Raw genomic sequence first — 23,134 nt, 5'->3', positions numbered from 1 at the left:
CCTTGGCTTTTTCCAGGCAAGTCTGGTAGATTTATAGTTCCAAATAAAGGAGTTAATTTCTCGTTGGCTTTTTTCAATTGCTTTGAGATCAATGCCGAGGGAAATAGCGCTGAATACAAAGGTATATTTTGGGAGGATACACATTTTGACTAGGTTTACTCGACCTGTTATGGAGAGTGGCAGGTGTGACCATGATCTCAACCACTTTTTACTCTCTCTGTGGATTCTATCCAAGTTGGTTTGGCCAATATTGCCCATATCCTGGGTGACTCGTATTCCAAGGTACCGCATGGAGGATGAAACGTTTATTCCCAAATGTTGTTCTGGGATATTCCATGTCATTATTTCAGTTTTGCTCGAGTTGATGTCGTACCCCTAAATAAGCCCAAATTCTTTTGCTCGCTGTATGACTACAGGAAGTGTTGTTGTTGGATCAGATGTGAAAATCAACATGTCGTCGGCGTATTTAGTTTCGGGGAGTGGGAGAGGCGGGTAGCCTCTCCCACTCCCCGAAACTAAATGACGGAATGTTGGCCTCTACCCGCAGAACCTGGGCGAATGGCTTGATATATAAGTTGAAGAGGAGTGGGGAGAGCGGACAGCCCTGTCTTGTGCCTCTGGTGATATGAAATGCCTCCGTCAAGACACCGTTAACCAGTAGCCTAGCCGAAGGAGCACTATATAGTTGGAATATCGCTCTACAGAATCTATTTCCAAAATTAATTTTTTTTAAGGACATCCTCGAGGTAGGGCCAATTGACCCTGTCAAACGCCTTGGTTGCGTCTAGAGTGAGTGTGGCCAGAGGTAGGGAAAAGGCTGATGCGATGTCTATGGCTCCTATCAGATTGTGTGTTAGTTCTGATAATTGTCGGCCTTTGATGAAGCCTTTCTGATCTTGATGTATTATATTGCCTATTACGCCACTCAGTCTTGTTGACATTATAGTTGTAAAGATTTTATAATCGTGATTGAGCAGCGATATGGGTCGATATGACCCACATTCCCGGGAGATTTGCCTGGTTTCGGAATAAGCACAATTGTAGCCTCCCCCATGTTTTTGGTGGTGGATTTCCTTCTATTAAAATGTTGTTAAATAAAACCATCAACACAGGGGTGATAACACATTCCAGGGCTCTATATATCTCTCCTGGTAGACCATCTGGGCCAGCCACTTTCCCTTTTTTGGATTGACGTATTGCTTTCCTCACCTCTTCCTCTGTTATCTCACTCTCCAGGGCTTTATTCTGTGCCGTTGGAAGGGCAGGGAGCAGGATTTCTTTGAGCCATCTATCCCTAGCCGGTTGATCGTTAGGAAGGTCTTCTTTATATATTTCCTCAAAGAAATCATGGAAGGCTTTACCTATATCTAAATTAGAAGATCTTACTGTTGCCTCCCCCTCTGCCTGGATTTCTCTGATATATTTGAGAGCTTGATCAGATTTTATTTTCCAGGCCAAAACTTTCCCGGCGGCTTCTCCAAATTCAAATTGAGAGATCTTACTTGCTTCCCATCTTTTGTTAATCCTTTCTTGTAAAATATTTTCCAGTTGTACCTTCTTTTCTGCTAGTGTTATCTGCTCTTGTGAGGTTGCCTGGGGTGTATCAATTTTTTGTTCTAATAATCTCATTTCCGGCTCCAGGTTGGCTACTCTATCTCTATATGTTTTACGCCTATAAGAGGCCCTGTTAGTAATATGACCTCTCAGAAAGGCTTTAAATGTTTCCCAGACTACCGCCAAAATTGAGGAGCCTAGATTTAGATCAAAAAATATTGAGGACTCTACTGCCAGGAACTTGACCTCTTCGTCCTCAAGCAAGAGTGTTCTGTCAAATGACCAAGTTGTTGATTTAGTCTTGCTGTCTGGTCTCATTGTGAATGTTAATGCGGAGTGATCCGAGAGATGTGAAGGGAGGTAATCTATTGTTATCAGAGTGTCTTTCAAAGAATAGCTAAAGAAGGCATAGTCAATTCTAGACTTGTGCTTAAACCGCCCATTTCGAAAGGACACCCCCATTTTGTTGCCAGCTTTCTCTCTCCACAAGTCTGCCAGGCCAAGATGTTTCATTATTGTAATAAGGGTTTGCCTTGATTTAGTAGAACTGCAGGTTTTAGAGCTTGTGGATTTATCTAGCTTGGGGTTGAGTATGATGTTAAAATCTCCCATCCAGATCACTGGATCCTGAACTGATGTCAGATGATATCTGACTGCATCTAAATGTGATGAATCGTCCGAGTTGGGGCCATAATAGCCCACCAGGGTACGAATATGGCCTTCCAGTGATACTCTCACTATTAACCATCTCCCTGTATAGTCCTCTTTGTAATCTAGGATTTGAGCTTTTACCGATTTCTTAAAGATAAAAATTACCCCCCTGATGTTTGCATTGTGATCTGTAGAGCAAAATTTATCTATCCATTTATATTTCTTTAGAATCAGTTCGGCCTCTGATTTAAGTAGGTGTGACTCTTGGAGGACAATGATCTGTGCCTGAGAGTCTCTCAGGTATTATAGAATGCACTCTCTTCTACCCCTCACCCGCAGACCATTGACGTTCCAAGATATGTATTGGACAGATGTCATTTTATTATATCTACCTCTACCTCCTTCATGTTAATTTTCTTCCACTGGTAACATCTGTATTTTGATTTGTTGTGGGCCAAATTTAGAAAAATAGGGCACGCTAGAATGCAGTTATGGTTAGGCTTGTGAGGACTTTTTATTTTTTCTCCCCTTCTTCCCAACCCCCCCCCCCCCTCCGCCCCCCTGGGAAAACCCCCCCTACTTACTGTGGCCTGATGTCTGGCCACCTTCACGCCCGCTGCAGCTTTGCTCTTTTGACCTCTACTGCAGATAGTTTTTAAATTTGGAGCTGTTATCAACCCATTTAAAGGTTTAAACGTACGGAGAGCCTCTGGCTATTGTCCCTAAGGGAGCCTTTTCCATTATTATTTTTATTTTTATTTTTCCCTTTTTCCCCTCCCTTTTTTGTTTCCAATCCTCATTTTTATTTATGTTTATTTGAATGTTGTTATCTATTTATTTATTTATTTATTTATATTTATATATTTATTTTCATTATGTATATATTTTTATTTTTTTATTTTTTATTTTTTATTTTATTTATCACGCTTTTTATCTCCCTCTCTTTTTTTTTTATTAGGGATTTTTTTTCTCTCCATTTTTCCCCTTTTTTTTTTTTCCTGTCTCTTTCAGACGACGGATACCTGGGACCTACATACCTGCATTTATCTCCTCCTAAGCCTGGGTTACTTTGCTTTCTGGGCCTGAGCATGGTCTCATATGCTTTCTAGTAGCTCATCTGCATCTTGTATAGAGCGGATATTATGCATCTTGTTATTGTACATAATCCGTAGGAATGCAGGAAATCTCATCTGAACATTGGCTCCTAATGATCTAAACTTTTCCATACGCTGTCCCAGCTCCCACTGTCTATCAAGTATGGTTTTAGAGAGGTCTGACCGAACCTCAAAAGAGAAATCAGGACCCTGTATTGTTTTTACCTTCAGGGCAAGATTCAGAACCTTTTCCTTTAGTGCGTATGTCAGAAAGTTGACTAAAACTTTTCTGGGTTTATCTCTTGCTGGGTTCAGACGGAATGGGTTGCGGTGTATTCGCTGTATATCTCTTTCAAGGGTTTCTACTGTCTCGTCCAGGTTGAGGGATTCCTTTAATAGCTTTACTATAAAGTTCTTGAGATCGCCCCCCTCTTTTCCCTCCGGAATCTTCAAAATTCGAATATTATTGCGTCTGGAGTATTTTTCCAGCACTTCAATTCGCTCCCGCATGCTCTCTCTATCCTTTTGGAGGGTATATATTTTAGATCTTGCGGACTCTAAGTTTGAGGTCAGGGCTCCCACGGAGCTCTCTAATATTTCGGTTCTTTCACAGAGACCATCGACTTTCTTTTCCAGTATGTCGCAGGACGCCCTTATCTCGTTCTGGTTAGCTTTAGAAACTGCAAAGTCGTGTCTTATTTCTACTCTCATCGCAGTAATAGATCCAACTAGGGCCTCAAGGGTGCTGCCCACTCCAAGTTCCTCCTGCCGCCGGTTTGCTTCCTCCTGTCTACCTTCCTTTCCTGGTGTTAACTCAATGTGCCCTACTTCATCTTCCCACCGCTCCTGTGGGTTGGGCATCTCACTAGCAATACTCGCCTCTGGGAGTGTTTGAAGGCGCACCGGGGTAGCCTCTAAGGGTGACTAGGGTTCAGAGTCAGGCGCGGGATTCCCTAACAGAGCCGGCGATAATGTCCCAGCCAAACTCTGAGTGGAGTGATCCCCTTCCCCAGAAGCGGCTTTTAATAAATCCTCCTGGTTATCCTGTTGTAGACCCCGAGTTTTTGATGTTGCCATGTCTTGTGGAATCTCCAGCACCAGGGGTATGGGTTTAAAGTATGACCGCAGTGATGGAGTAATACCCTTGGGGGCTTTTAAGCATTTATTTTTTTGGGGCTTTTTCTGTTTGATATTTTTGGCCCCCTTAATAGAGGCAGCTCTCCTTGATTCTGTTACTTTTGCCTGATAGTCCAGCTCCTTTGCTGTATCTTCTCCCACACTGCACTCTGGGACCTGTAGTTTTTTTACCAATTTGGACCCCCTGTGATCGCCCCTGGTTTTACTCATTGTGACTCTTGTTTGGGGATCTACACCCCTAACTATTCCCCCTGGATTTGCCACATCGCTTTTTAAATGAATAGCTTTGGCTTTAGCAGGTCGGGAACCTCTCACCTCTTCCGTGCAAACCAACCCCCTGTTTGGCGCCAGCCGATTGAGATCGCAGAGGCTCGGCGTCAATCGACTCCCTTTCCTCTGCTCTGCCGCTGCCGCTGCCGTCAGCAAACCTGCCCAGGAATCCTCGAGCTGCGGCCGCCCGGCCGCACCGAAGCTCCACGGCTACCCGCCTCCAACTCGGATGAGGGGGGGTGCCAGGGAGAGATCAGCAACAAACAAACACATCTGCTAAACCCAGGTACGAGGAAAGCGGGACAAGCGCCTTGTATAAAAGTGAAATCCGCTGTCCTCTCTAATCTGTGCTTTGTTTAACAATCGTAAACGATTAGCAGCTCCATACGCTCATCTTTCTGCGGTGCTGCAGCAAAGGTCTCAGAGGGCTGCTCGGTGCCCGCGGTCCGCTCTAGCCGGCGGCTGCCATGTTTTCCCCTGTGTAGGAATCTCAACAGCCATCACAGTTAAGCTTACAGCCCAACTTACATGTAGGGACACCTTCAGCTACACCAGTCGTACACCTGTCCACTTTTCACACATCTAGCACCTCCAAAACAATATCTGACTATGTGAATGCCCAAAGGGATATGGCCACATCTTTCATGAGCAGCCCTGAGAGTAGTTCATACAGCATATGTGTGACACTGCAACACTACTGTCTCATACCTAGCTGCTGTACCTGCCACAACTCCATGCGCAAGTCAAAAAGGACACACATCAACAACACAATGAGCACAGTCTGTGCGTAACAACAAGTATGTGCATGAGCCAAGAAAAGTAGACGGTGAAATATGCAAATTGTATAGTCAGACATTCATCACTTTGAGTTGCTCTGCCCTATCACACACTGACATGTATACTCATTGGAGAGTCTATCACAACACTGATCTGTGTACATTCCCAGCAATATCACAAGTGACATGTGAGGGAGTACATGCCAATGTTTTCAATCATATACACCAACATGGCATGCGTGGTCAGCAGTGGGGTAAATGTCATATTGGCATTGTGTGCACAATCTCGTGCCATGGATCATGTGTCTACTGTGCACTGTTGAGAACTGGCTATTGGCCATTCACACAGCATGATGTGTCTATAGGTGCTGTCAAAGTGCTCTGCAACACAAATCATGGTCACTGGGTTCAATGTATGACAGCCATATCGCAGTAGCGACTGCCTGGCCCCTGCGGTGTGTCACCTCCAAAGCCAAAGCCACACTCTGCGCTTTTGATGCCTACCCACTGTAAGTGAGCACTCCTTCTATTTGTGTATGGTACACTCCTGACCTGTCTACTGCTAACGTACACACCACTTCCCTCTCATGTCAGCTATCCCCTTGGGTTGCCTAGTGTGTGTGCCTCCCTACCACTTCATTCGTTACACTATGCTTTGTGGTGCTGATCTGTGCACAGGACCAATGTGCCACTCAGGACAGTTTCCAAATTGGTTAGGGGTGATTTGCTTGTACTGGTTTGCAGTCAGAGTTGCTCATGTGCAGTGCAACTGTTTGTGCTGCACAGTCCTCAGGTTATGTTGTTTGCACCTGCGTATCCCAGACTTGTGCATCTGTGGCTGATGGTTGAGCTGTATGTGTGTTTGCTGAGTTACTGCTACCCTTCCGGAGTGTGATGTTGTCTATGTGCTGTGGTGATTTGTGTTGTGGGAGCCCATGTTGTGGAACTCAGATAAGTGTGCTACTGGTTAGGTTGTTGTGTAGACGCTGCTTGTTGTGCATGCAGCCCTGTGAGTGTATGTTTCCTTGTAATTGCCTGGGGTGCATCCCCTGCTCTACAGCTGTGTTTGCAATGTGATGGATTGGCATGTGCATCTGTTATGTGTTTGATGTGGATGAGTGCAGTGTTTGCCCTGTGTTGTCCTTTCAGCTGACAGATGCTCTGTGTATGATGTTCTATTTGCATGTCATTGTGTGTGAGTTGTTCGTGCATTATTATACATTCAGATGTGTGTTGCAAGTGTAGTGTGCATTACATGTGTGTCTGTCACATTCACTTAGGAGTATTCTTGTTCCTGTGCTTGTTTTGAGTGCACCTTGGTGGTCTCTCCTCTTATATTTGACCTGTCAGTTGTCAGGATTGTGCATGTGCATGCATGTGGTACACTATTACACCATGTTGACTTGATGGGTGGTGTGGTATGTCTGTCTGTGTTTTCTTATTAGACCATTGCTCTCAGTTTGTGTCCATGATTGTTTTGAGATGATGCACTTCTTGTCTGTGTTGGGGTATGGTGTCTGTGCATTGGTCCTGAGTGATGATGTGGTCTACTCCCTTTCTCTATGGGCTCCCATTGAATTTCCACTGTTTAGCTGGCCATCTGTGGGCTTGTTGTACTTCTGTGTATGGTGTTTGTGAGGTTTGTGTTTGGCTATTGTATTTGTGCCAGCATTGGTTCAGGCATCCGTGAGTGTATGTGTGTGTGTGATGTTTGTGGATGCACTCCAGGGAGTGTGATTGTTTGTCATTGTATTCACAGGACATTATTTGAACCATTCTGTGTGTTTGACATAGTGTAGAGTGGTGCAGGTATGAGGTGGGTGGAGGAGGTGTATGTGTGAAGGGTCCAAGTTGTGTTTGACAGTCATGGAGTATGTCAATGGGCCCTGTGTGTTGTGCTGATGACATACAAGTCAAGTAAGTAGGTACAGATGTGTGGCTGATTACTGTTTGACTTCAGACACTTCCGATCATCCCTGTGCCTATCCATGGCCTGCATTACTGTCTCCCTGAATTGCTGCAGAGGTCACTGTGGTTTAATATCACTCACTGTGCCAGCCATGTGTGATTTGTTGGCCTAAGAGTGTTGTGATCTGTTCCTTCTCTTGCATGTGATGTACACATGCTTTGTGGCTGGCTCCTTGTCTTCCCATCACTGTCCACCTCACTTTTGTCGATCCCATTTATTGTCCTCCATTGCTGCTGCCATCTGGTATGTGTATGTGGCTGTGTGTCAGTGTGGGGTGTGTCTGGGTGACTTGACAGGCAGTTTGTACAGTTAGGTAATTGTTCATATTCAGTGTGAGTGTTCATTTTGTCATTGGACTCAGTTTGCTTGACATGAGTGGAGTGTGGGGAGGAGAGTTGTCCTGGCCCCGAGCTTCTGTGCTGTGTGTTCCTCTTCAGCCCCACCTGCTGAGACTGGCTCCCTGGTTGTTTGGTGTGTGTGGTGCAGGGTCTGGGTTCACCTGGCTGGTTAGTTGTGCAGGGGGAGCACAGGATGGGCATTCAGTATGTCTCCTAATGGGTGTGGGGGCCCTAGTGTGTGAAGGGTGTAGTTGTGGCCCTGTGAGTCTTTGTGGACTGCCCATGCCTGGCGCTGGCCGTGCCTAGTGCATTGTGCGCATGTTTTCACACATCTTCACCGCTGCGGTGACGTGACCAGGAGATTGCTGTGATTTCGCAGTTAACTGGTGACCTGGATGCAGAGGGGTGATTTAGTGCCAGGTAGGACATGTGTGGGTACACTTGTGGATGTGTTCCTGTCCCCACGAGTTTCTGGTGCGAACAAGAACTGTATATCAGCCCATGAGTTGTGTGTCGTGGTTGTGTGTGGAATTGTATCATTGCGTACCTGCGGCGTTGTCCGCGACGGTGCATAACTTGCTGGTAGTGTATCAGGTACAGCACCGGAAAGACATGTAGGGCTGGATCCATTGCGGTCGGGACTGGGTGATGGGGACCGGGAGTCTGGTTTGGCGCTCCGCTGTTATGCTTCAGCAGTCTCTGGTTGGGAGGTTTCTCCGCTCCGGTGTGACTGGCTGTTTGGGGCATCCTAATTTATACAGCACTCTGGACCTCATTTCACGTGGTGGTGGGTCTCTATTGGCTCTCACCACCACGGTTGCAGGCGTATTTTCATGGCGGTTCACATCGCACAGCGGCGGACGGGAAATGGGCTATGTTTGCCCATTGTAATATGGCGGACGTGAGGACCGCTGCTCGCGTGCGGAAAATTGCATTTTCCGGAACCGCCAGCACCAAGGTGGGGCCCCCCCCCTGCTATCATAATAGGACCCTAAGTGTAGAAGGAATAGTAAGTTACATAGTTTAAGGGGGTGATTAGGATGGCGGGCGGAACGCCATCGTCGGCGATCTACCCGCCATCCCAACCCAAATTACCCCCCGCTATATTATAATGGCGGGAGTATGGCGGTGGACGCAAAGTGCGTCCAACGCTTTTCCGCTGGTCCGATTGCCGCGCTGGCGGACTTAGGCCTCAATATGGTGGTGGCGCCTAGCAGGCACCAACATCCATATTAGGATGCTGGGTTTCAAAAACCTTTCCTTGGCGGCAAAGGCTGGCAGAGATTTGCAATGGGGGCCTGTTGCGGGCCTTCGGAGGTAGGGGGTGCACTTGGGGGTACCCAGGGTACCCCATTCGCATGCAGAAGGTGGCAGGCACCGCGCGGTTTTCATTTTATATAAACATGTTTTGTAATAGGTAAGTATTTATTTAACATTTGTTATATTTTGTGCATATTTTTACTAAGCATTGTACATAATATAAATAAATATGGAATTATAATAAAAATAATGATTAGGGCTCCCGGTTTTCCGTTTTTACGGATTTTTACATATAAATACAGACAGAAATCTACATTTCCTTTGTCTGTATTTATATGTAGAAACGGCAAAACACTAGCAAATGTTGCCGCCTGCTTGCAGTTTCCTTCCCACGCCCCTGGAAATTCATTTAAATTCCTTCCAGTCAGGGTCTTTTAGCGCCCTCATGTGGACCTATTGGCTAAGTTCCCCTGTATGCATCTGCTGCACCAGGGGTTTGTATCCTCAGTCCTTGTGGGTGGGTAACAAACTGGGGGGGGGGGGCAGGATGGGGGTCGGACCGACTCGAGAGCCATTATTCTCTCCCTCTGGAATGCAGTGCGTCTCCCTCAGCTGTTCGCCCCTTTATTGATCGCTCTTCACTCATGAAAAGCCTCCCTGCTACTTTAAACATCCTCCTGCTGCAGCCAGCTGTAGGGTTGTGTTGGGCTGGCTCCCCCCCTGCTGCCTCGTGAGGGATGAGGGGATTTGTTTTGAGGCTCTCACCACGGAGCGGGGAGTTTCAAAGCACTAGCTGGCTGGCTGGCCGCCCCTGACACCTCCAGACAGCCTCGAATCACATCACAGCATGGGTCCCTAACAGGCTGCAAAGGGCCCACAGGCCTGTCCGAGGCTGCCCAGCCACTCCCACTGGTAGCAGTATGCACTCTGGTGCTGCCCAGTTCCAAGCACCAACCGACTGTTCTTCAGGCCTCAGGCAAAGTCGAATGCCAGCAGGTCCTGCTGCTCTCTGCCGCTCCAATCTGATACCGACGCCAAGCCTGGCACTGCTTTTTTCCTGGACCAGCGTCCATTAAAGTCATTGGAATGTGCATCACACAGTTCATGAACCATTATGCACTTATTTTATGTTTGTTTAAATTGGGGGAGTTATGGTATTGCACTGTGGATGCATTTTAATAGTGGGTACATGGGATGGTATTGCGTGGATAAATGTTTGGTAAATATGTCTTTTGTTCAGCACAAAAGGGTATCGCCAGGGTTTGTGACAAGTGATTGTGGGACATGTAGTTCTATGACCACTATTCGTGGGTTTCAGCAAGAAAAGTTAAACTGCGTGAGTGCAAGGATGAAGTCAGGTCGCTAGAGCAAGGACTAGCTAGAGACTGGGTGTAAATGAGACTCAGCTGATGGGAATCGGTCTTGTTCACTGGTAGAATCGGCAATTAGGGAAGCAGAGAGGTGGGAGCTGGCTAAGCAGCAGTTTGACATCGTGGCTATGGAGTAAGGAGGTGCCAGTATTCCGCTAACTAACATTGAGCAAGAACAGGTACGAAATTGTGAGCGAGACTGGGGAAGTTAATAGCAGTCCTAAGTACGTGGATATTGTAAAGGCTTAGAAATTTGGCCCTTAGGGAGCTGCAGGTTATTAGAGGATTAAGACAGTTTGTGAAAGAAAAATATCTCTAAAGCTGGGTGTTAAATGGTTACCACAAGATTAGCAAACGCTTCACCTCTAGGGCTAGAAGTACAGTAGCTACAATAAAGCTCAAAAAGTCTTTCACTTTTGGGGCTGTATGAGTGCTTCTGGTACAGTGGGGCTGCTGATCTGATGGGTATAGATAGCAGTACAATCAGTAAAGCAACACCTCTGCTGTTTGAGGAGTGTAAGAATGATTCCGTAGCGTGGACCTAGTACTCTGTGAGAAATGTGAGAGTGCTTGCGGTTAGTGTGTGTCAGGCAGTCTGTGAGCGGACCAAGAGTGCTGTCAGAATTTACGATGTTTTGTGTTTTTCATCCGAATAGCTTTAATAGTGGCCTCTTGTTTTAATTGAGGCCGTGGACGGAAACACACTGCAATGAGCACGTTCTAATTTTGAAGCAAAGCTACAATAATCATTTCTATTCCAAAGAGTCCACTTCCTATGCCTGAGAGCCTTCATGGTCGGACTATCCTAATGAAGGTGTCTAAAAGATGGGCGGAGAGATTACTGACCTCGGGTGGCTATTTATTTACTCTCCAAAATCCTCGCCAGTGACAGCTGACAGGCTTCCCCCATCCACCAACCGCCGTGCATGGTTACTGACTCCTACATCATGTCCACACCAGCTACATTTACTGGTGTCACCAAGCACCAGCCACACAAGTGAACACGCTCAGCCCCCTCCACCCACAAAAGCTGAATGCTCATTGACACTCACCCTCTGCTTGTCATAACCAGCTTCGTAGTAAATAAATGTGGAAAAATACTAGCTGTAGTGTCGTCTTTTGCTCGTGGCAAAAATAAATGTGGATAAATACAGAAAAAATGCCCAATAAAATAAATATGGATAAATACAGACGGAAATGGCAAAAAAATAAATACCATAAAACCGGAAGCCCTAATATTGATATATTTTATAATATTTAGTATTATAACTTTACAATGTAGAAACAATGTTATGTAATTTTTAACATAGAAGTAAAATATTGTATTTTTAGAAAATATTTTACCAATTTATTCATTAGTGTTTAACATGTTTAATTAAAGCTTTCATTTTTAATAATTTAAGCAGCCATATTTGTTTTAGTTAGTATTTTGTAACCGCATTCTCTTGTTTTGGGTTATTTCTGAGGGGAGAAGCTTGCGGTTGGAAGATGCGTCGCGTCCAGGAAGCTAAGTGTAATTTTCTTTAATTAAACTAACTTTTTACTTTAATTTAAAGCCATTTAGGTGGTAGGTAGTGTGTGTATTGTTAGCTTTTGGTAATTTTGTCAAATTTTATATGAGAGTTTGATTTTAGCAAGATGTCGATAGTGTTTGCGGCCTAGTATAGAGAGGTTAGAATATGTGGAAATATATGTAAATATGGTGTTAGAAATGTTTTAATTGTATTTTATTATGGTATATGTGTATGTTTGTGTGGGTGGGATTGTTTTTCCTATTTTTTACAGGTTTTTGTTGTTGGAAGTCGCCGTTCGGAGAAGATTGCATTTATTTTTTAAGAAGTCTGTATTAGTTTAGCAAACTAATATTTATTTAACACTTTCTACATTTTTTGGGTTTTGCTGGAGCATTTATTTTTTTAAATAATTTTTCGGGTTTTTTATGGATTATGCAAATTGGATTTATCGAACTTTGATTGCTTTTTAAGCAGATGCATTTTTTCATTTTTTATGGTGCATTTTTTGGGACAATTATTATTATGATAAATATGGATGGATTTACAGGAGTTGGGATATCCTTCGTTTATCTACGTAACAGTAACTTATTTATATTTATTATTGTGGGAGGGAAATGTTAAATAAATTATTTTTATTGTGTGTTATATTTTCTGAAATATAATTAAAACGTCAACATATTTATGTTTCTAAAATAAATATATGTGACAAATTATTTATATTTGTGAAAATATTATGTATATTTTTAAACTGTTTTTGGAGTAAAGTATTTGTATTTTTGGTGGATTTCTAGGTTATAGTAGGCTTTTTGCCATTGTTTATAGGTATTCTAGGCCTCTTGTTGTTGGATATAGTCTTACTTTACGTTGTAGGTATTCAACCATTTGTCTAGTTTCTTTGGTAAGTTTTGGGCTAATTTGGGTTACAGATTACTCCATTCTTAGTTATAGGTAGCTCTGTTCTTTTGTTGTTGCTTGGAAGGCATTATGCCATCCTTCAACAGCATTGTTTGTTTTGGCTTCTTTATTTAGTGTGCTATGGTATATATTTCACCATGGAATGTGGTATTTAGGTAGTCTTCTGTGTCCTGATCTGTGGAGTCTTTCCCCAGGTATCTTCGAAATAATCTAAAAGGGGACTTCATTTGTGTTAGTTTCTTTGGAAGTATGGACTTTCTAGGAATAGGTTGTAGTGTTTGGCCACATCAGTAACTAGGATGTAGGCCACTGCTACAAGTTGGCTTGTTATGCAAAAATACTGTCAGTTGCATATTCAACACTTAGGGGTCTATTAGGGTGAAAGCGTAAAATAGCCCGACCGTCGTGGCAGCGGAAACGAACCGTCTGCATGTAACGCAGCAAAACTGGGAGCCTGATTAGAATCAACCGGCAGGAAAAAAATGACTGAGGCGGAACGATGCCACAAAAGACTGCAGGAAGTCGGCGGAGCAAGTGAAAAAACATCTGCGGCGGTCATATTTGCTGTGGAAAAACCCAAAAACGCAGCACGGGCAGCAGATAGACGAATCCAATAAGGATACCATTGAGGTGACAGCGGAATGATCCGCTGTTTCCAACCGCTGCAACAGTGATGAATGGGAGAGCCGGCGGAAGGGTGGTTACACACCCACCGCCGAAGACGCTCCGGAACAATTATGGCGGTCTACAAAAAAACACACAACAAGGCCACCAAGTGTACACATCAAACTAACTCAGCACCCCAAAACACCTAACACACCCCAATGACACATCTCCACGGCAACTAAAAAAATACAAATCCAAGGACAACCCACCTGACAGCAATACTCCATTTTAGCACACTCACAAAGCTGAGTATAAACCTAGCCCCTTCCCTGAGCAGAATCCTTTACAATACACCACACTTGAAGGAACCAACCCTACAGCACAAAGGAGAGGCAAACCACCGCACATCTCACCCGCACAACATCACACATACACACACCACTTACATCACCACCACCATTCTCACACCTTTTGAGTGCACCTTGGTGGTCTCTCCTCTTATATTTGACCTGTCACTTGTCAGAATTGTGCATGTGCATGCATGTGGTACACTATTACACCATGTTGACTTGATGGGTGGTGTGGTATGTCTGTCTGTGTTTTCTTATTGGACTATTGTTCTCAGTTTGTGTCCATGATTGTGTTGAGATGATGCACTTTGTGTCTGTGTTGGGGTATGGTGTCTGTGCATTGGTCCTGAGTGATGATGTGGTCTACTCCCGTTCTCTATGTGCTCCCATTGACTTTCCACTGTTTACCTGACCATCTGTGGGCTTGTTGTACTTCTGTGTATGGTGTTTGTGAGGTTTTTGTTTGGCTCTTGTATTTGTGCCAGCATTGGTTCAGGCATCCGTGAGTGTATGTGTGTGTGTGATGTTTGTGGATGCACTCCAGGGAGTGTGATTGTTTGTCAGTGTATTCACAGGACATTATTTGCACCATTCTGTGTGTTTGACATAGTGTAGAGTGGTGCAGGTGTGAGGTGGGTGGAGGAGGTGTATGTGTGAAGGGTCCAAGTTGTGTTTGACAGTCATGGAGTATGTCAATGGGCCCTGTGTGTTGTGCTGATGACATACACGTCAAGTAAGTAGGTACAGATGTGTGGCTGATTACTGTTTGACTTCAGACACTTCCGATCATCCCTGTGCCTATCCATGGCCTGCATTACTGTCTCCCTGAATTGCTGCAGAGGTCACTGTGGTTTAATATCACTCACTGTGCCAGCCATGTGTGATTTGTTGGCCTAAGAGTGTTGTGATCTGTTCCTTCTCTTGCATGTGATGTACACATGCTTTGTGGCTGGCTCCTTGTCTTCCCATCACTGTCCACCTCACTTTTTTCTTTTTCCATTTTTTGTCCTCCATTGCTGCTGCCATCTGGTATGTATATGTGGCTGTGTGTCAGTGTGGGGTGTGACTGGGTGACTTGACAGGCAGTGTGTACAGTTAGGTAATTGTTCATATTCAGTATGAGTGTTCATTTTGTCATTGGACTCAGTTTGCTTGACATGAGTGGAGTGTGGGGAGGAGGGTTGCCCTGGCCCGAGCTTCTGTGCTGTGTGTTCCTCTTCAGCCCCACCTGCTGGGACTGGCTCCCTGGTTGTTTGGTGTGTGTGGTGCAGGGTCTGAGTTCACCTGGCCTGTTAGTTGTGCAGGGGGAGCACAGGAGGGGCATACAGTATGTCTCCTAATGGGTGTGGGTGCCCTAGTGTGTGAAGGGTGTAGTTGTGGCCATGTGAGTCTTTGTGGACTGCCCATACCTGGCGCTGGCCGTGCTAGTGCATTGTGCGCATGTTTTCAGACGTCTTCACCGCTGCAGTGACGTGACCAGAGAATTGCTGTGATTTCGCAGTTAACGGGTGACCTGGATGCGGAGGGATGATTTAGTGCCAGGTAGGACATGTGTGGGTACACTTGTGGATGTGTTCCTGTCCCCATGAGTTTCAGGTGCGAACAAGAACTGTATATCAGCCCATGAGTTGTGTGTTGTGGTTGTGTGCGGAATTGTATCATTGCGTACCTGCGGCGTTGTCCGCGACGGTGCATAACTTGCTGGTAGTGTATCAGGTACAGCACCGGTAAGACGTGTAGGGCTGGATCCATTGCGGTCAGGACTGGGTGATGGGGACTGGGAGTCTGGTTTGGCGCTCCGCTGTTATGCTTCAGCAGTCTCTAGTTGGGTGGTTTCTCCGCTGTGGTGTGACTGGCTGTTTGGGGCATCCTAATTTGTACAGCAGTCTGGACGTCATTCCACGTTGCGGTGGGTCTCTATTGGCTCTCACCACCATGGTGGCGGGCTGTTTATGGCGGTTCACATCGCACCGCGGTGGACGGGAAATGGGATATGTTTGCCCATTGTAATATGGCGGACGTGAGGACCGCTGCTCGCGTGCGGAAAATTGCATTTTCCGGCACCGCCAGCGCCAAGGTGGTGCCTTCGCCTGCTATCATAATGGGACCCTAAGTGTAGAAGGAATAGTAAGTTACATAGTTTAAGGGGGTGATTAGGATGGCAGGCGGAACGCCATCGTCAGCGATCTGCCCGCCATCCCAACCCAAATTACCCCCCGCCATATTGTAATGGCGGGAGTATGGCGGTGGACGCAAAGTGCGTCCAACGCTTTTCCGCTGGTCCGATTGCCGCGCTGGCATACTTAGGCCTCAATATGGTGGTGGCGCCTAGCAGGCACCAACATCCATATTAGGATGCTGGGTTTCAAAAACCTTTCCTTGGCGGCAAAGGCTGGCAGAGATTTGCAATGGGGACCTGTCGCTGGCCCTCGGAGGTAGGGGGTGCACTTGAGGGTACCCATGGCACCCCATTCGCATGCCGAAGGTGGCAGGCACCGCGCGGTTTTTATTTTATATAAACATGTTTTGTAATAGGTAAGTATTTATTTAACATTTGTTACATTTTGTGCATATTTTTACTAAGCATTGTACATAATATAAATAAATATGGAATTATAATAAAAATAATGATATATTTTATAATATTTAGTATTATAATTTTACAATGTAGAAACAATGTTATGTAATTTTTAACATAGAAGTAAAATATTGTATTTTTAGAAAATATTTTACCAATTTATTCATTAGAGTTTAACATGTTTAATTAAAGCATTCATTTTTAATAATTTAAGCAGCCATATTTGTTTTAGTTAGTATTTTGTAACCGCTCACTCTTGTTTTGGGTTATTTCTGAGGGGAGAAGCTTGCGGTTGGAAGATGCGTCGCGTCCAGGAAGCCAAGTGTAATTTTCTTTAATTAAACTAACTTTTTACTTTAATTTAAAGCCATTTAGGTGGTAGGTAGTGTGTGTAGTGTTAGCTTTTTGTAGTTTTGTCGAGTTTTATATGAGAGTTTGATTTTAGCGAGATGTCGATAGTGTTTGCGGCCTAGTTTAGAGAGGTTAGAATATGTGGAAATATATGTGACTATGGTGTTAGAAATGTTTTAATTGTATTTTATTATGGTTTATGTGTATGTTTGTGCGGGTGGGATTGTTTTTCCTATTTTTTACAGGTTTTTGTTGTTGGAAGTCGCCGTTCGGAGAAGATTGCATTTTTTTTAAGAAGTGTGTATTAGTTTAGTAAACTAATATTTATTTAACACTTTCTACATTTTTGGGGTTTTACTGGAGCATTTATTTTTTTTAATAGTTTTTCGGGTTTTTTATGGATTATGCAAATTGGATTGATCGAACTTTGATTGCTTTTTAAGCAGATGCATTTTTTCATTTTTTATGGTGCATTTTTTGGGACAATTGTTATTATGATATATATGGATGGATTTACAGGAGTTGGGATATCCTTAGTTTATCTACGTAACAGTAAGTTTTTTATATTTATTATTGTGGGAGGGAAATGTTAAATAAATTATTTTTATTGTGTGTTATATTTTCTGAAATATAATTAAAATGTCAATATATTTAGGTTTCTAAAATAAATATATGTGACAAATTATTTATATTTGTGAAAATATGTATATTTTTAAACTGTTTTTGGAGTAAAGTATTTGTATGTTTGGTGGATTTGTAGGTTATAGTAGGCTTTTTGCCATTGTTTATAGGTATTCCAGGCCTCCTGTTCTTGGATATAGTCTTACTTTACTTTGTAGGTATTCAACCATTTGTCTAGTTTCTTTGGTAAGTTTTGGGCTAATTTGGGTTACAGATTACTCCATTCTTAGTTATAGGTAGCTCTGTTCTTTTGTTGTTGCTTGGAAGGCATTATGCCATCCTTCAACAGCATTGTTTGTTTTGGCTTCTTTATTTAGTGTGCTATGGTATACATTCCACCATGGAATGTGGTATTTAGGTAGTCTTCTGTGTCCTGATCTGTGGAGTCTTTCCCCAGGCATCTTCGAAATAATCTAAAAGGGGACTTCATTTGTGTTAGTTTCTTTGGAAGTATGGACTTTCTAGTAATAAATTGTAGTGTTTGGCCACATCAGTAACTAGGATGTAGGTTACTGCTACAAGTTGGCTTGTTATGCAAAAATACTGTCAGTTGCATATTCAACACTTAGGGGTCTATTAGGGTGGTGAGCGTAAAACCAGCCCGACCGCCGTGGCAGCGGAAACGAACCGTCCGCATGTAACGCAGCAAAACTGGGGGCCTGATTAGAATCAACCGGCAGGAAAAAAATGACTGCGGCGGAACGATGCCACAAAAGACTGCGGGAAGTGGGCGGAGCAAGTGAAAAAACATCTGCGGCGGTCATATTTGCTGTGGAAAAACCCAAAACCGCCGCACGGGCAGCAGATTGACGGCACATCCAATAAGGATACCATTGAGGTGACAGCGGAATGATCCGCTGTTTCCGACCACTGCGATCGCAAACAGTGATGAATGGGAGAGCCGGCGGAAGGGCGGTTGCACACTCACCGCCGCAGACGCTCCGGAACAATTATGGCGTTCTACAAAAAAACACACAACAAGGCAGCCAAGTGTACACATCAAACTAACTCAGCCCCCCAAAACACCTAACACACCCCAATGACACATCCCCACGGCAACTAAAAAAATACAAATCCAAGGACAACCCACCTGACAGCAATACTCCATTTTAGCACACCCACATAGCTGAGTATAAACCTAGCCCCTTCCCTGAGCAGAATCCTTTACAATACTCCACCCCTGAAGGAACCAACCCTACAACACAAAGGAGAGGCAAACCACCGCACATCTCACCCGCACAACATCACACATACACACACCACTTACATCACCACCACCATTCTCACACCTGCACCTTTAACACATTTAAACATCACACACCACGGCACATACGAAAATGTCCAAATTCACTGACAATGAGTTGTCAGTCATGGTATAGGAAGTAATCAGAGTAGAACCACATTTTTTTGCTAACAGACACCATTATCCATCAGAAAACAAATGTGGGGAAGGATAGTCAGCAAAGTCAATGCAGTAGGGACTGTCCCGCGTACCAAGAGGGAGATTGTGAAGCGGTGGCATGACCTCAAGAGCAAGGTGAAAGAGAGGAACAACAAGAACCAACAGCCGGCTCAGAGGACTGGCGGTGGCCCTCCCATTCCACTAAGAACATTCACTGCTTGGGAGGAGAAGGTGCTTGCCATATTGCATCCAGAGAGTCTCTCATATAATAGCTGAGGGAGTGGAGGCTGGTAAATACAAACAAATGCCTACCATCACATTGCTATGTACTGTCTTGCACAACTACAAAGCTAAACCTCCTAGGCCCAATTGCATTTATGTACACTACACACTCCCCAACACATGTCTCACATATGTAACATTCACTACCTCTGAATCACCCCAAAGGTAGCTAGCAACATTCCCTGGGTTGCAAGTGTACAGGCAGCCAGCACTACAACTCCCACCAGGCCCCCTGTCTTACAGCTGAGCAGGATGGAATACTCCCCCCACCCAAGATCTATGTATTCCCTTCCTCTGCTACACAGGGAACCAGCCATCTTAACAGGGAGGGGTGTATGTGGATAGGCAGCCTGCACTACAACTCCCACCAGGCCCCCTTGTCACAAAGCACACCAGGATAGAGCACTCCCACCACCCCACCCAGAAGCATGTGGCAGCCATTGTATTTCACCAACCAAATTTACAGGTAGGTAGCCATCTTCACAGGGAGGGGGGTTTGCTCCCTTACAAATCACAAGTAGATAGGCATCTTATGCTCTCTTGTCTCATCCCTGAGTAGGATGGAACACTCCCCCACCCAAGAGCCATGTGTACCCATTCCCTTCCTCTGCTCCCCTTCACAGGGAGGTAGCCATCTTCACAGGTAGGGGTGTTTGTGGGTGGGAAGCCAGCACTACAACTCCCACCAGGCCCCCGTCCCAAAGCTAAGCTGGATTGTACACTCCACGCCAGACCCACAACTATTTGGCAGCCATTGTATGTCAACCTTCAAACTTACAGGTAAGTAGCCATCTTATGCTCTCTTGTCTCACCCCAGGACAGGATGGAACACTCCCCCACCCAAGAGCCTTGTGTAACCATTCCCTCCCTCTGTTCAACTTCACAGGGAGGCAGCCATCCTAACAGGGAGGGGTGTTTGTGGGTGAGAAGCCAGCACTCCAACTCCCACAATGCCCTATTGTCCCACAGCAAGATGGAGCACGCCACCCCACCCAAAACCATGTGGCAGACATTGCATTTCTCTCTTCAAATGTACATGTATGTAGCCATCTTAACAGGGAGGGGTGTTTGTGGTTGAGAAGCCAGCACTCCAACTCCTACCAGGCCCCCTTGTCCCAAAGCTGAGCAGGATGGAGCATTCCCTCCTCCCCCAGCCAGAGGCATGGGGCAGACATTGCATTGCTCCCTTCAAAATCACAGGTAGGTAGCCATCTTATGCTCTCTTGTCTCACCCCTGAGCAGGATGGAACACTCCCCACACCCAAGAGCCATGTGTAACCCATTCCCTCCCTCTGCTCAACTTCATAGGGATCGAGAACAAAAACAAGGGACATCCCACTCGCTCGGAACCAGGGTACATTGTATGTGACAGAAACAGAGGTTCCTGCAGAAAAATATTTATCTATATTGATAATTATATGCACAATTGTGTTTTTTAGTTTATATATTTATACACTCTTTGAAATATAAAAGAAACATTGTTAAAACAGCCGGAAGTGTTCTCGGTCTCCTTTACTTCTGACCTCGATGTAACCTGTAACCATTTCGATTGTGCACATAATTATCAATATAGATGAATATTTTTCTGCAGGAACCGCTGTTTCTGTCACATACAAATTCATAGGGAGGCAGCTATCCTAACAGGGAGGGGTGTTTGTAGGTGAGAAGCCAGCACTCCAACTCCCACCAGGCCCTCTTGTCCCACAGCTCAGCAAGATGGTGCACTCCACCCCACCCAGAACCATGTGTCGGACATTGCATTGCTCTCTTCAAACTTACAGGTAGGTGGCCATTAACAGGGAGGGGTGGTTGTGTTTGGGAAGCCAAAACTTCAACTCCCACCAGGCACCCTTGTCCCAAAGCTAAGTAAGATGGAGCACTCCACCACACACCCAGAAAGATGTGTCAGAAATTCACCCCAAATGTGCCATAGAACAGGTAAATACACAGTACATGTAGCCCACCATTTCACTAAAGAAACACAGAGCCCTTTGACCACACCTGCCCTCACATCCCACCAAACTTGGCATAGATCCAATAGCCACTTCCAGTGTGCAGACAGCTAACCGTATGTAACTGTCACCGAAACTAAAGTGTGACTCAACAAATCACATGTTTAAGAAATTCAGGGCACAATCATGCACAGCACAGTAAGTACCATGGGTACAAAGCATCAAGGCCCATATGAAAACAAAACAAGCATGGTCAGTAGTAAAAATAAAAAGCTCAGCACATGATCTGACAAAGGTATGCATGAGATTACAATGGCTAGTTCATGCTCAGATGTAACGTCTTCCATGCAGAGTAAACAACAAATCCGCTTCACAAAGTTGTGCTGCTTGTCGTTGGATGACGCCATGTCCTTGTATTCAAACAATCTGTACGTGGAACATGTACTCTATTGACATGTCACACCGTGGACCCAGTAATGTATGTACATGTAATGTAGAACGTCCCAGCAAATTCCAGCCTCCTCTCGGGTCCAGATCACGTGACCTGTAGGAGGGGCCGAGGCAACCGGCAGACACAATGCCAGCCGCAATGCGGGAGCACAGCGGACGCGCGCAGCGGGTGCGCGGACGGAGCGCCAAAGGCAAGCCCGTCTGCGCCCGTTCGAGCCCAGGGCCCAGGCATTATGCCCAAATACTTAAATACTCCTCCCAGGAAGTGAGAACAATGCACTCTGAATCATCCGCTGCTGTAAGTACCTCGCTAACAAGACTGCAACAACACAATATCTACCATAGAAGAGCTGCTTTCCATGAGGTCAAGCCGCACTACAATCTAAGCCAACAACTAAAACAAGCAAGTGCAAAACATGAGGAACTGTCATTATGTTATCTCAATACACGCTCCCTAGTAAAGCACCAACTAGAAATCTTTGACCTCCTCGACTCAGATAGACCTAATATTCTTTTTCTTACGGAAACCTGGCTTCCCTAATGAATATTACATTCTGCAAACTAACTGCCCTATGGGAAAGCCTGGTGGCGAAGTCGCAGCTATCATTCACAAAAAACTGAACTTCTCTGCCCTTATGCCACTCAACCTACCTGCCACAGATAACACTGTCCTTAAACTTGAATCAAAGTCAGACCCAATTATCTGTATACTTATCTACAGGCCCCCCAACATATGCCCCTGTTCCCCACTCCGAGAAAACAATTATCACCCCTAATCACCGACCACACGAGTATTCTGCTGACAGGGGACTTTAACAACTGGGTCAGTGACCCCCCAAGGAGGACCACACTCAAGTGAATTGACCGAATCACTCGAATTCCTGAACCTCACCCAACAGATCTATTCCCCCACTCACATCAAAGGTCACATCATTGGCCAACTATGGATCACCAAACTGTCAGTCTCAGCTCTCTCTATATAGCCCTTTGCCTGGTCAGACCACTATCTTAAAAAATTCAGCCTAAAACTCCCAAGCATCGGGAAATTACCACCCTTAAAGGGCGGTACAGCAGGAAAATAGAACACCATAGACAAGGATGAATTTATCAATACTCTAAGAAACACCGCACCCAACCCTAATCAAGATATCGACCACCATGAGGAGTCTTTCTCTCACTGGCTCTTAGTAGCCAGTAATGCCTATGCCCCACCCAAACAAATCAGACTCACCCGCCGGCACGAGGCTCAGAGGTGGTTTTCACCCGAACTGAAATCTCAAAAACGCACCCATAGCCAAATAGAGAGGAAATGGAGGCAGAACTATTCATCAGAAGGAAAGGACATCCATGTCAGAGCCATGAAGGAATACAAAAAATCCATTATCACTGCAAAGGCAACCTACGACAGTAACCAATCCAAAGAAATGTTCTTGATTGTAGACGAGTTATCAAACCCAGTAATGTATGTACATGTAATGTATAACGTCCCAGCAAATTGCAGCCTCCTCTCGGGTCCAGATCACGTGACCTGTAGGAGGGGCAGAGGCAACCGGCAGACACAAATGCCAGCTGCAATGCGAGAGCACAGCGGACGCGCGCAGCGGGTGCGCCGACGGAGCGCCAAAGGCAAGCCC

The sequence above is a fragment of the Lissotriton vulgaris genome, chromosome 5 (genome assembly GCF_964263255.1).
Source record: "Lissotriton vulgaris chromosome 5, aLisVul1.2, whole genome shotgun sequence".
NCBI classification, from domain to species: Eukaryota; Metazoa; Chordata; class Amphibia; order Caudata; family Salamandridae; genus Lissotriton; species Lissotriton vulgaris.
The sequence above is the reverse complement of the archived record's forward strand: the minus strand, read 5'-3'. Positions refer to the sequence as shown.